Source organism: Peromyscus eremicus, chromosome 20 (genome assembly GCF_949786415.1).
Source record: "Peromyscus eremicus chromosome 20, PerEre_H2_v1, whole genome shotgun sequence".
Classification (NCBI taxonomy): Eukaryota; Metazoa; Chordata; class Mammalia; order Rodentia; family Cricetidae; genus Peromyscus; species Peromyscus eremicus.
The window spans coordinates 23,377,068-23,390,806 of NC_081436.1; the positions used below are offsets into that span (position 1 = coordinate 23,377,068).

Genomic DNA, 13,739 nt, shown 5'->3' on the forward strand with positions numbered 1-13,739 from the left:
GAAGACAGTTTCAGTGGCTTCACCCAGACCTGCTGAGATCCCCGTTGCCCAGTGACAGCCAATGACATCAGCCCCAGTGCTGGGTCAAGTGTCTGTCGCTCAAGTTGTTGCCGGGTGACAGCTGGATTCAGAATTTAGACCTCGGGGACTCTGAGCCTCATCAGCCTTTTGCTATTGCTCTAGAAGAGGTTGCTTTAGAGGAGGCCTCGGAGGACAGAGTCTTAGGAAGGATGTGGCAGAAACTGCCGGGTCATTTGAGCCCACCAGACACACCATCCTGATCCTTTCTGCTTTGTCACAGTGGTAATGAGAAATGACACCTCAGCCGCATTCCTGTGCAAGGTCACTCTGGTTAAACTCCAACCACCTACCAACCCCCCCCTCCCCACCCCCGAGAAAGAAATGGAGACATTGGGGCATGTCTCTTGAGTGTAGATCACTAGGGAAAGGGCTGGCTCTCTATTTCTAAAGTCCCCACCTGTTCTATTATGCTATGAATGTTCCCTGAGCACATGGACCCCTGTTTGGATGCCTCTGCTGCTCCCAACAAGACATCTGTGACCCCGAGCTGCCCCTGGGTCTGAGGAAGATGGAGCTGGGCTCGTTAGGCAGCCTTAGACACCGCAACCGTAGAGTGCTCTACCTGCACCATCTGGTTGTCCTTACAGCGCAGGGACGAGGTAGGCCTGTTCTTAGCCTGTGATGCAGGAGGGAAGGACAGGACTCTGAAAAGGTAAAGTAACTTGCCCGGTATGAATTGGCCAACTGGTAAGAGTGCAATTTCTATTTGGAGGCAGGTTACATGCCCAGAGGATGGTGCCACCTCCTTCAGAGTGCAGAAGGAGCAGAGATGAGGTGTGGGGCTCGGGGTCAGTGAAGGGTTTCTCACCTATGCTCAGCCTCAGCCTCTATCCGGTCTGCAGTTTGCAGGGCAGGAAAGGAGTGTCTCTGGAGTGGAGGCAGGAAGGGCAGGCGGAGGTGCCTCCTCCTCAGCTTCCTGTTCTGGACAAGGCCTATGCCAGGTGCTCTGAGCTGATCTCTGCCAGCTTCCCCATCGCCGAGGCATGAAGTGGCCTCTCCCACATCCCAAGGCATCATCTCACTCCAGTTACACATGAACGGGGACCACAGACAGGAACATGGGGATCTGTGGGAGGGAACTCAGCCCTTGGCTTACAGATGGGGAAGCTGAGGCCTGGCCAGGGAGCTCACATGACCCTCGACGCCCCTCGACTGTGCTTCATCTTCTCCGTTTCCCCAAAAACTGGGTCTCACCGACCTGTAAGTCCCAGCACCTTTGGCCTGAGGAAACTGGGGAAGTGTCTCCTCCCAGATAAGGGCCTCCTCTCCTCACCCCTTAATTCCAGCTGCCTGCCACTCCAGATCCCACCTCTCACCCTATGCCCTGCCCCTGCTGGGTGGGGAACCGGCTCCTTCCCAGACTGAACAGCCAGTGTGAGCATGTGAAGTCATTGTCATCATCGGACACTGTGAAATGAGTGCCCTCCACTGCCCTCCACCCTCCTCACTCTTCTCTATTTTGTATATAAGTGACATGAGATACTTCGTGTGTGTGAGTGTGTGTGTGATCTGTGTCATGGTTTTGTTACCATTTTTGTTTTTGTAAATTTGAATGTTCAAAATAAACGTGTGGTTTACTCGGAGGAGGCTCTTCTTTAACGTGGGAGTTGGGGGAGGGGGACACCCTGACTCCCACAGAGCAACATCTGTTTCTAGCCTGCCCCAAAGCCTCACCCATCTATACATGCCCCACACCTGGCCTGGCCAGTTCCACTGAGCTAGACTCAGACATACAATTTCCTAGGATTTCCGAGGAAGGCTGCATAGAACCAAGTCCCACGTGGAAAGTGCCCCAGTTCTAACTCGGCTTTGGCCTCATTCCCAACACCCCTTCCCCACCTGTGCCCCAGTTCCAGGATCCGGGTCTTTGGTGCTGCTTAGGACCCAATCTTCCTGAGTCACATGCCCAGACCCCAGGAGAGCTGCATCCCTTGGGGGCCTTGGGAGGTGGTATAAGAAGAGAAAGACTATGGTATCACAGCCCCTCTGCTTCTCGATTTCCCCTTTCCTTCCCTCCCCAAGTTTTGTCTAGGCTCATCTGGTACCCCTGACCTCTAGACTGGACTCAGACCAGCACAAGGGTCCACACCATCTTAGGGAGAACTTACCAGCCTGGCACTAGTCCCTGCTGAACTTGACCTCAAGTGGTGACCTTTGGAAAATCAGGGCAGAGGGGCAGGGTTGGGGGATTGTGCATACACACAGACAGAGCTTGCCAAACTCCCAAGAGTGGATTTAGCCCTGGAAGAAACACACATACACAGGAAAGCCACGTTTGACGCTGCTGAGGCCTCTGAGCATCTGTGAGATTCCAGGTTCGTATTAAAATACAACCCGGGGAGCCGTAGGCAGATACACCTGGAAAACCGAGCTGCCGGCCAACGTGCCTTGTTTATCCCTTCTTTCACCACGTTCCTGGCAAACACCCTCTCTCCCTTTGTCCCACTGAGCTGGCAATGTCCCACCACCCAGGGAAATCCCCTTCCACCTGCTCCACAGCTGTGCCGGCAAATGAGCAGGCAGACCTGGGCCTCCATAAGCATTAACCACACAAACCCAGAGATGGCCCAGGAACAGCCATCCCCCCCCCCCCTCCCCGCGCACGCCTCTGTTCGAGGTCTTGCTCTCCCAAACAGCCACATCATATGCTCCCTGTGCTCAGTCTACAACCCTCTTCTCCAGTCCCGCAGGCTGGAGGGTGATCTTTCCCTCCCAGCCCATCAAAGGGTCAGGATGATGGGCCAGTTCTCACTTAGTACCATCCCCAGGCCTGATGATGAATTGTACCAGCCTTGTTTTTGGCTCCCTCCTGCCACACCAAATGAACTATGCTTCTCTCAGAGACAATAAGATCTGGCTCCAACGGTTTGACCTTCCCAAGAACCTGTGTCCTGAATCCCCAACTCCTTCCTCCTCGTCAGCTCTGTCACTCCTGGGGGCATGCAGGTGACCAAGTGTCTCCTCCCTTAAACAGGCCTTGTTTGGGCTTATACTTGCTGAGGTTTCAAATCCATGGTCAGGTGGTTGGAGCAGAGCATCATGGTAGAAGGGTGTGAAGGAACAAAATTGCTCCCCCTTGGTGGCCAGGAAGCGTGCTTGGGGTTGGGGGCAATACACCATTCAAAAAAGCATGTCCTGCCAGGTGGTGGTGGCGCACGCCTTTAATCCGAGCACTTGGGAGGCAGAGGCAGGCGGATCTCTGTGAGTTCGAGGCCAGCCTGGGCTACAGAATGAGTTCCAGGAAAGGCGCAAAGCTACACAGAGAAACCCTGTCTTGAAAAACCAAACAAAACAAACAAAAAAGCATGTCCCAATGACTGACTTCTCCAAACAGGCCCCACCCTGTAACAGCCCAATAGTCATAAGTGCAGGAAATGGCGGGAGTCAGTGCCCTCTGAGCCAATCACTTCTCAAGAGCATCACCAGCTAGGGACCACCATGAATCTCTCAGGAGGATACTTCAGACACCTACAACATCCCCTTGAGCCAATACCCTCTTCTGACCATCCCTCATGTCTTTGTTCCTTTTGTTACAAAACTTCCTCGAAAAGCAGGCCTGTTGGGCCGGTAGCTCACTAGAGTGCCCGCCCAGCTCTCACAAAGACCCGGGTTCCATCCCCAGTATAAACCAAGGGTGGCAGCAGATCTGCAGGTTCTGGAGGAGTAGGGGAGCTGGCACCAGCTGTAGGAGCATCATCTGTGGGACCCAGATACTCAGCAGGTGTTGGGGGACACTGGTCCCAGCTGTCTGCTTCTAGTCAAAAGGGCTGGTTCAGCCAGCTCAGCTAATCCCAAGATGCAGGGCCCCTTGTCAGCCTCAGAGCTGTGGTGCTGCAAGGCTGGGCAGGCCTCTTCTGAGAAGCCTGGGACAGAAACTTGACACCCAGGCTTCCATTTCTTACCTGTGGGACAGAACACCTGCCATGTTGCAGGAAAGGGGCAGAGGGCAGAGCTGCAGATATGGAGGCTTTAGAGGTGTCTGTCTTGGCACAGTCTCCAGGATGCCATACACATGCTGTGCTACACATGTTGGGGGTAGGGGGATTGTTTTGTTTTAGACAGGGTCTCTCTACATAGCCCTGGCTGTTCTGGAACTCACTTTGTAGACCAGGCTAGCCTTAAACTCACAGAGATTCACCTGCCTCTGCCTCCCAAGTGCTGGGATTAAAATCATATGCCACCACCGCCTGGCATGTGTTCCTTTTTAAGACTCAGTTTCACTATGTAATTCTGGCTTAAATGTGTTATGATTAAAGGGATGTTCCATGGTGTCCAGCCTCCCTAGTATATTTAGCATGAAATCCAGACCTCCTCCATCATCCCAGCCCAGCCACTTCTCAGGCCTCACTCAGCCACTCTGGACATGCTGGGCATCCTGCTGCTCCCCGATGACATGTGCCAGAGGGAATTTACACATGCATCTCCTTGGGTCTGGACTGTTCCTTCTCCTCAGTTCCCAGCAGACTCACTTTTGCTTGTGACTTAAGTCTAGTTTGTTACACATCGCTCACAGAAATTTTGCTGCCCACTTGGCCTGACACAGGACACCAGTACCCAGAATGGCCTGGGGAATAAACTCATGCTGGACCTCTGAAGGGTGCTCAAAGCCACAGTCAACTATGGCTCTCAGGAGCTCCAGCTTCAACAGAAAGTCCCGGAAACCAGAACTGTGAATGGAGACATAAGATCCTTTGACATCTTTCTTTGGGGGAGCTGTAGTGCTCTCCTGGGGTGCTTGGGGCTCTTCATCTTCATCATAATCCAAAAGCTCATTTTCCACATCCTGTTCTGCCATGGTACTGTCGCCCAGTTCACTTCTGAGAGCTTTGAAGAGAATCGCCCATCTGGTTGTAGGTCACGCCTCTGGACATGAGCTGCAACGCTTACTGCCTGGAGCCCAACTTGGGTTTTACTCACTGGGCTTATCACTTACCACATTGGGCGCCAGATGTTGCTTGAATTTCTAAAGGTCTTATAATAAAAAGCCCGGAGCCAGATATTGGGGTAAATGCTGAAAGATCAGAGAGACAAAGGAACAAGCCACTAGAGAAACATCTCACCTCACCAACTCTACAAATCCTCTGACTGAAAGCCTCTGAATCCTCAGCCGAAACAGCTCCAGCCAAAAAAAGCCTCCAGCTGAAAAGAGTTAGTTCCTGTCTCCTCATGCCTTATATGCCTTTCTCCACCTAGCCATATTACTTCCTTCCTAGTGCTGGGATTAAAGGTGTGTGACTCTCTGCCTGGCTGTTTCTCTCCTAGACTGAGTCAATCTCATGTAGTCCAGGGTGGCTTTGAACTTACAGAGATCCAGATAGATCTCTGCCTCCCGAGTGCTAAGATTAAAGGTGTATGTCACCACTGCCTGGTCTCTATGTTTAATCTAGCGGCTTGTTCTGTCCTCTGATCTTCAGGCAAATTTTATTAGGGTACACCATATATCACCACAGCTCTATTTTTTTAATCTTATTTTTATGTTTTATTTATGTATATTTGGGGGTGTGGAGAGATGTGGAGGGATATGTGCATGCTCATTACTCCCTGGAGTTGAAGTTCCAGGCAGTTGTGAGCCACCATGTGGGTGCTGGGAACTGATTTTGGGTCCTCTGGGAGAGCAGCCATCTTTCCAGCAGTACCTTTCTATGTTTTTGCTTGTTTGTTTTTTTGTTTTTTCAAGACAGGGTTTCTCTGTGTATTATAGCCCTGGCTGTCTTGGAACTCACTTTGTAGACCAGGCTTGCTTCAAACTGGAAGAGATTCACCTGTCTGTCTCCTGAGTACTGGGATTAAAGGGGGGAGCCGCCGCCGCCGCCGCCACCACCACCACCACCGCCACCACCACCGCCACCACCATCACCACCACCATCATCACCACCACCAACATCACCACCACCACCACCACTGCTGCCGCCACCACCACCACCACCACCACCACCGCCACCACCACCACCGCCACCACCGCCACCACCACCACTGCTGCCGCCACCACCACCACCACCACCACCACCGCCGCCGCCGCTGCTGCTGCCGCCACCACCACCACCACCACCACCACCACCACCACCACCTTGCATGCTATTTTTTACAACTGATTGGGAAAAGGAAAGGAAACGGCCTCCTGAGACCCGCAAGGAACGCAGCCCTAGGGACACCTTGATTTTAATCCAGTGAGACTCACCTCAGATCACCTCCAGAGCCAGCAATGATACATTTGTGCTCTCAAGTCACTGAACTTGTCATAATCTGTTATGGAAGCAGTAGAAAAGTAGTTAATATACTAACTCATAATACGTTTGAAGAAAAAGCCAGTCTAAAAACATTCCAGAAAATCATACTGAGAATGAAAGTAGAGATTTGTAACAAAAGTGGAGTGATTAGAAATGCTTGTAAATGATTCAACACGCTTTTTTATTTTTGAATCAGGGTCTTACTTTGTAGCCACTTCTGCCTACCTCTGCCTCCTAAGTGCTGGAATTAAAGGCGTGCACCTTGCAGTAGCTCCCTTTCTGCACATACTCTGACTGCTCAAGGTTCAGTCAGTTGTTTACTGTCTGGGACCCCTCACCAACTTAGAGCTACATGCATGGGTCAATGTGAACATGCAAGACCAGCCAGCCCCCATGGCAGCTCAAGGACAAAGCCTGGGACTTGTCTAGATCTGTCCAAAAATGATAACTGTAACCCCCAACCAGTAAATTCAAAGGTTACACACCGTCACCCAATCATATGATGCTAAGGCTTGTACCACCCTGCTTGTGGTTTTCCTTTAAAACCCCCTCACCCTGAGAGCTCAGGGCCGTCCTCCTCCACCCACTGTGTCCAGTGTTGGACACAGACCAAGCCCGGTCTTGCTTGTTATCAATAAATCCCTGTGTGTTTTGCATCAGATATTGGCTCTGTGGTGGTCTTGTGAGGCGACCACAATACAACCATCTGTAATTCCAGTTCCAGGGGATCTGACTTCTAGAGTTCACAGGCACCAGACACAGGCATGGTACACTAACATATGTGTAAGCAAATCACCCATACGCATAAAAATTAACTAATTAATTAAAATAAATAAGTCATTTTTGAAAGAGGAAAATAAAATGGAAAACAAAAATATTATTGATAGACTCAATAAATTCCATAGTAAGTATTTTGAATCCCTGGTATTAGGTTTCTCCGCCAACGCAGTAAGACAAATCTAGCCCAATTAAAAGGTAAAGGACCAGTCTTGATCTGAGCAAAGCACTCCCGGATGATCTGGGGGAAGGAAGGAGGAGAAATCCCATGGCAGATCTATGAACCTGAGCTTAAATAATACCCTGTAGGCTCGGTCTTGAGCAGCTCCAGGGGAGGAGCTGCTGCTTGGCCAGCTTTCTGAAGGGCAGGATTAGCGGGAGGGAGCTGAGGCAGAGCTTCCAACGGAACACTCCACAACTGGTTCTTTTTGTTGTTGTTTTGGGTTTTGTTTTTGTTTTTGTTTTTTCAAGACAGGGTTTCTCTGTGTAGTTTTGGAGCCTATCCTGGATCTCGCTCTGTAGACCAGGCTGGCCTCGAACTCACAGAGATCCGCTTGCCTCTGCTTCCCAAGTGCTGGGATTAAAGGCGTGCACCACCACCGCCCGGCTTCACAATTGGTTCTTTCTGAAGCAAGGTGTCAGGGCCAGGCAGGTTGGCACATGGCAGTCATTTTAGTACTTGGGAAGGCGAACAAGAGAAGCAACAGTTAGAGGTTAGCTTGGCTTATATAACAAGACTTTACAAAAAGAGAGAGAGAGGGAAAGAGAGAGAGAGAGAGAAGAGAGAGAGAGAGAGAGAGAGAGAGAGACTCAGAATGGTTAATTTCAGTGAAGAGGGTATAAGGACATAGGTGGGGCTCCTTGGAAAGATTGTCAAAGTTGGTTTAAAACCAGCTTTGCTCCAGAAGAGGGGACAAGAGAGGAGACCTGGTTTTTTGTTTTCCCTCCTTCATAGCCAAGCACACACGTGTGATTTCTTCCTTGATCCAGTGGCAGGCCTAAGAGCTGAGACATCGCCATACCATCTGGCCCTCTGGGCCAAGCATGAAGGGACCTCAAAACACCTGCTCCCTGTTAGGACCTTGGCCTGGAGCTCACGGAAGGAGAGAAAAATCTAGCCATAGGACACATAGGAGGTGTCAGCCACAGGACCTTGCACAGAGTGAGGTGGAAACTCAAGGGACTTGTGTTTGCCTAGGATCCTGATCCCAGGAGCTTATGGGTAAGAGAATAATGAGCTGAAGGAGAACACAGGAGTCTGGGAGCAAAACCAAGTCAGGGAGGGCAGCCTGAAGAGTTGGGTTCTCCCTGTGATGAACAGCTAGGAGCAGGAGGCAGGAGGAAGGTGAGCCCTGACTGCCCGCTGGGGACAGTCACTTGATCCCATGGGGCACTGTGGGGCAGGAAGGAGCTGCTACACAGGGATGAAACTGAGTTTGGGAAGGACCACACTGACTGGAATGGAGAATTAGAGACGAGCAAAAGAAGGTGGCAGCCTGGGAAGGAAGTCGCTGCTACAATAATGGCTCCAACTGTATTGCTGTGCAGGGATGGGGCCATGTGAGGAGACAGGACTCAGGAGTAGCAGACTAGTCGCTGGCTAGGTAAGCTATGGTTGAGAAAGTGTAAAGGTTGACACCTTGGTCTTGGGGGATATTTGATCACACTGGGAACCCCAAGTTTGCATTTGCGTTCATTAAATAAAATAACCTTGGGTCAGGAGGCTGCATTAGCAAATAGTCGACCGAAAGTAATCATAGAGCATCAGAGGGCATCCTGGAGAGCTAGAGAGACACAGAAAGTAGTAGGTTGGGGTTTGGAGTGGCACAGCTTTTTCTGGTGTGTGTGGCTAAGGAAGGACAGGTCTTTCAGAGATGCCAGCAAGGATGGAAAGCTAGCTAATTGCATCCCAGCCACTCCGAGCTAGCAGGTTGTCACCCCAGCCTTTGAATCTCAAGTCTTATTCATAAATAGAATGACAGACATTTAGTTCAAGCTACCTTTAGCCGCAGAAGCAGGGCGGATGCCTGTGGGAACAGAATTCCCACCAGGCTGCAGCCTGAGTGGCCAAGTCATTGCTAGAGAAGCAGGCTGGAAACTGCAGAGTTGCAATTTCTGGCTGAAATAGCAATAGATTAAGGCACAGCCACTGTGTTAAAGTTAAAACAACACCTTGGTGTCTGATGGAGGCTACTAAGTGGCAAGGGCAGCCATTTACTATCGCTGCCAGGGGGACCAGCCTCCAGTAACACAGGGCTCAAAGGGAAATCCACAGAGTCAATGTGTCCTAGACTTTTTTTTATCTGAGGGGATTAGAGAAAGACACTCACACTCTTTCTTGATGATTTCCCTCTTTATTCTCTATTCTTTTACAGTATAATTTTTCTCTATAGCTTATATACCCCAACAAAGTTTTTCAAGCAATATAGGAATTACAATGTAGTTACATTCTATTTTTCAAGTGAATGATTATAATGAATACATGTAAAAACATGTTTTTCATCTCCCTTACATGATTAAAACAAAGTCACCCCAATAACCTGTATACATTTACATCTAAGTAACTTGTTACAGATTAATAGAATATGGGCAAGCAGAGGGTATTTTTTTCTCAGTCAATTCTTTTGTTGGCAGGCTGCATATTGTGGTTACAAAGAAAGAATTAATCACTTTATTATTCATCTTGAAAGGTAATCTTATAAGGAATCTTTTTTTTTTTTTTTTTTTTTTTTTGGTTTTTCGAGACAGGGTTTCTCTGTGTAGCTTTGCGCCTTTTCCTGGAACTCACTTGGTAGCCCAGGCTGGCCTCAAACTCACAGAGATCCGCCTGGCTCTGCCTCCCGAGTGCTGGGATTAAAGGCGTGCGCCACCACCGCCCGGCCTTATAAGGAATCTTAAAGGAATCACAAACTTAAGCTTTTATATGTAAAAAACAGTCAGTTCTACTTTAAATCTTTAAGGTGCATACACACTCACCAATAGTTTCTTATATCAGGAGATTGAGGGCAGAAATGGATACAAGGAACTAATCATCACCTTTGTTCATCAACCAACCTTAGCAAGGAAAGTATGTCAGCTAGTAACAATTGGGCTGCCTTGTATTTTTGACCTCAGCTATGTGTCCTTGTGAACTTTAGATTGTTTTCTGGTTTTTTTTTTTCATATCAAAGCTAGACAGTACAAATATTATAAAAACATTTGCTCTAACCTGAAGTTATTTTAAGGCTTTGTTTCAACCATGATGCGCACCGAAACCCGTGACTGCATCTTTCAACATTAAGATTAAAGGAATTCGAGCCAGCCTGGCTCCTGGGACTCAACTGTTTTTCTTTTTTTTCTTTCTTTTTTTTTTTTTTTTTTGGTTTTTCAAGACAGGGTTTCTCTGTGTAGCTTTGCGCCTTTCCTGGAACTTGCTTTGGAGACCAGGCTGGCCTCGAACTCACAGAGATCCACCTGGCTCTGCCTCCCAAGTGCTGGGATTAAAGGTGTGCGCCACCACCGCCCGGCCTCAACTGTTTTTCTTAATCATTAACTTGAACTGCGATCTACACAGCTCATTAGGTGAAACTCATAGGCCCTAGCTGTGTAACATTTCCTTGTATTTATTTTTATTCATCAAAACTCGGTATAAACTAATATTATTATTAGTTTATCAATTAGACAATACAGCTTTGGAAGGAATCATCTTCATAATAATCACAGGTAAAAATGCCCAGTAGAATGGGATGTTTCCATGAGATAAACACACTACATTACAGGCAGTGGGGATCTCCCCACACCCATTCACCCCATGCCAGATACCAGAGAAAGATGGCAGCAGCAAACATGTAAAGGCACAGCAGAAACAAAAGACATTCCGGGGTCTGTGGTCTCGGGGGCCTTACCTATCCGAGATTCACCCATCAGGGATTCGCCTCTTGGTGGACTGACACCTCTAACTTCAATTGCCACCTGCTGCTCCTCTGACACAGCCACCAGCCACCAGCACTTTACCCAAATGGGAAATATGGGGAGAGCTGGCTAGAGAATCCACTCAGTTTGAGACATGCTACTTTGAAAAGCTTGTGGCCATCCTGGTAAAGGCAGCCAGGATTCTGCTGGAGATCTGGCCAGGTGCACAAGAGAGGTCTGGGAAGTAAAAGATAAGAGCAATCAGGATCTCAAGGGATGAGGATAAAGGGAGCTGTGGGTGTGGCTAAGAGCCCCAGGGGCAGTCCTAAAAGAGCACTTCTCAACAAGGCTCATGTCAGGAGCACTGCTCCCTGGAAGACAGGACATTTCCAGGGTACTACAACTCCAGTAAGTATTGGAACTCTACTTGACGAGGAAGCAAGCAGTTAGAGATCATTGATGAACTATTGTTCTTGTCAGTGTGACAAAAAATACCTAGCAGAAGCAATTTAAGGAAGGAGGTGTAGCCCAGCATGGTGGCGCATGTCTTTAATCCCAGCACTCAAGGCAGGCATATCTCTGAGTTTGAGGTCAGCCTGGTCCACAGAGTGAATTCCAGGACATCAGGGCTACGCAGAGAAACCCTGCCTCAAAAAATAATTAATTAATGAAAAAAAAAAAAGAAAAAGAGGTGTTTCTTCTGGTTCATAACCTGGAAGTGTAGTCCATTATGACAGGGAAAGCATGAAGACCAGGACATGGCTCCTTTCCATCTTGATGGCTCCAGTAGGAGAGAGGACTGGAAGCAGGGCAGGGCTATAACCCTCAAGGCCTGCTCCCCAGCTGCCTGCCAGCTAGGTCTGATGTCCCAAAGATTCTACATCCTGTCCAAACAGCGCCACCAGCTGGAGATCAAACACAGAAAACATAAGCCTCTAGGTGACATTTCACATCCAAACCATAACCACCTGTCAGAAAAAAAAAAAAAAAAAAACCAACCACATTCAGGTTAAGGAGCAAAGCAAGAGCCCAAGATGGGAGCCAAATGAATTAGAGATCTGGGAGACACAAGAGAGGGAGGTGCCCTGTTAGCCTGTGGCTCTCACTGTTAGTGTGCACAAGGCAGCCTGTGAAAAACCCACACTCCTGCTTCTCCCCATTCGGTTGCAGGAGACCCTGGAGTCTGCATTGCAAAGAGCTCTAGAGGTACCACCTCTGCGATGGAGAATTGTGGGAAGACTCTTGTGGTTGGTACTGCCAGCAGGGGAGATGAGTCCCTGTGAAATAAAGACTAAGAAGGTCTATCGGTTTCTGCTTCTCAGAAGGTCACTGGTAACCATGAGAGACGAAATTTCAGTGGCATTGTGGGAGGGGAAGCCAGATTGCGGTGGGCAGAAGAATGAATGGGAGGTGAGAAAGGGAGACGGCAAACAAGAACCCCTGTCGGGAGACGTTTGTATGAAAGACAGAAGTGAGAGCATCATCCCCCTCAAAGGCTGCCCTTCGTCTCCAGATTAAGGAAATCTGGAGGCTGAGTAAGACTTTCCACAGACCCTCAGAACTTTTCAGGAAGACAAGCTGGGGGCTGGCACAAGTGGCAGAATTCACACTGCCAAGTCTCAAACCAAGCGTGCGTGTCTGCACTCAGTCCACGCACTCAGGCTAGGGTTAGTTAGTCCACTGTCCCAGATCAGAACTTGTTATTGCTTCCAAGAAGCTCTCCAGCAATGACTGTGCTCCATTCTCACCTCATACCAGGAGGCATTCATGTTTCAAACCCCTCCATCTACTACCCTACGTCCTCCTGTGTCTTCTCTCCCACCTACAGTACATGGGCCCTGCACCCAGGCCTCTTGGAGCCGCTGACTACTCCCCAGGGAACTTACTGTCCCACTCTCCTTAGCCTTCTGGTCATCTTGGGCTCTACCCACTTAGGTGCCACATCTAGAAGAGACAGGATTCTGCCCAGCCTCTGCTATAGAAGCGTGTGGAATAATAGATTCTGTACCCATTTCTTCTCATGGCTCTTTTCCTGCTGGACTGTGGCTTCCCTGGAATCACTAGCATCTAGCCAGGGCTGAACCTCCTGTAGATGCCAGAAAACCGGCTAGTGGAACTTCACTAATGAGTACATGTTAAGCACAGAGTAAATGTTTAAATTATGGGGTATCCCAGTGACCCTTTGATCCATTCTTCTTCCTCTTCACCTTCCCCTCACCCAGCTGCACTAACGCTCTTTGGTCATTTCATCCCAGGAAGAATCAGAAGCAGGTTTTTCACAGCTGCATCTGTTGGTACAGGTGTCTCCCAGCCTCAAGGGCAAGGTGACTCTGGAGGGTGTGCGCAAGGAAAAGAGGACTCGGGTTCCTTCTCCGGGGCTATTCCTTGATTCTCTCCTTCTGTCTCTCAAGTTCTACACATCGGTTCAGACAGGATTACAGATGTTGCTACTTGAAACTACTGTGTTGAGAATCAATGAGACAGTTCCTCTAAAGCGTTACATAAATTACATCAGGTTCTTGAGGTCCTTGTAAAACAGAAGATCAGCGTCACGACACCAACAAACTGCATTTGTCATTTCCAATGACGAAAACTCACAGAGCAATACAGCTTTACGAAGTTTGTTTCTCTCCAGAGACAACTACAGCGGGTGGATGCTCTGGCATACTTAAGACGACTATAAGCGAAGCCCCGCCTCCCCGGTCTCTAAGCCACGCCTCTCGCGTGAGCGCCGGCCTCCTAGGAATTAATTGGCACTTCTCT

The 13,739-nt window shown here is 49.1% G+C and overlaps 1 long non-coding RNA gene across 1 annotated transcript; it reads right to left on the minus strand.

Moving 5' to 3' along the window:
* Positions 1-4,749: 4,749 nt before the first annotated feature.
* Positions 4,750-13,696, minus strand: LOC131896721 (uncharacterized). Its single transcript, XR_009375499.1, has 5 exons — positions 13,575-13,696; positions 11,689-11,881; positions 10,970-11,213; positions 6,260-6,324; positions 4,750-5,092 (listed from the first exon to the last, which is right to left on the minus strand). It is a non-coding gene; the product is annotated as an uncharacterized LOC131896721 (long non-coding RNA).
* Positions 13,697-13,739: the final 43 nt, after the last annotated feature.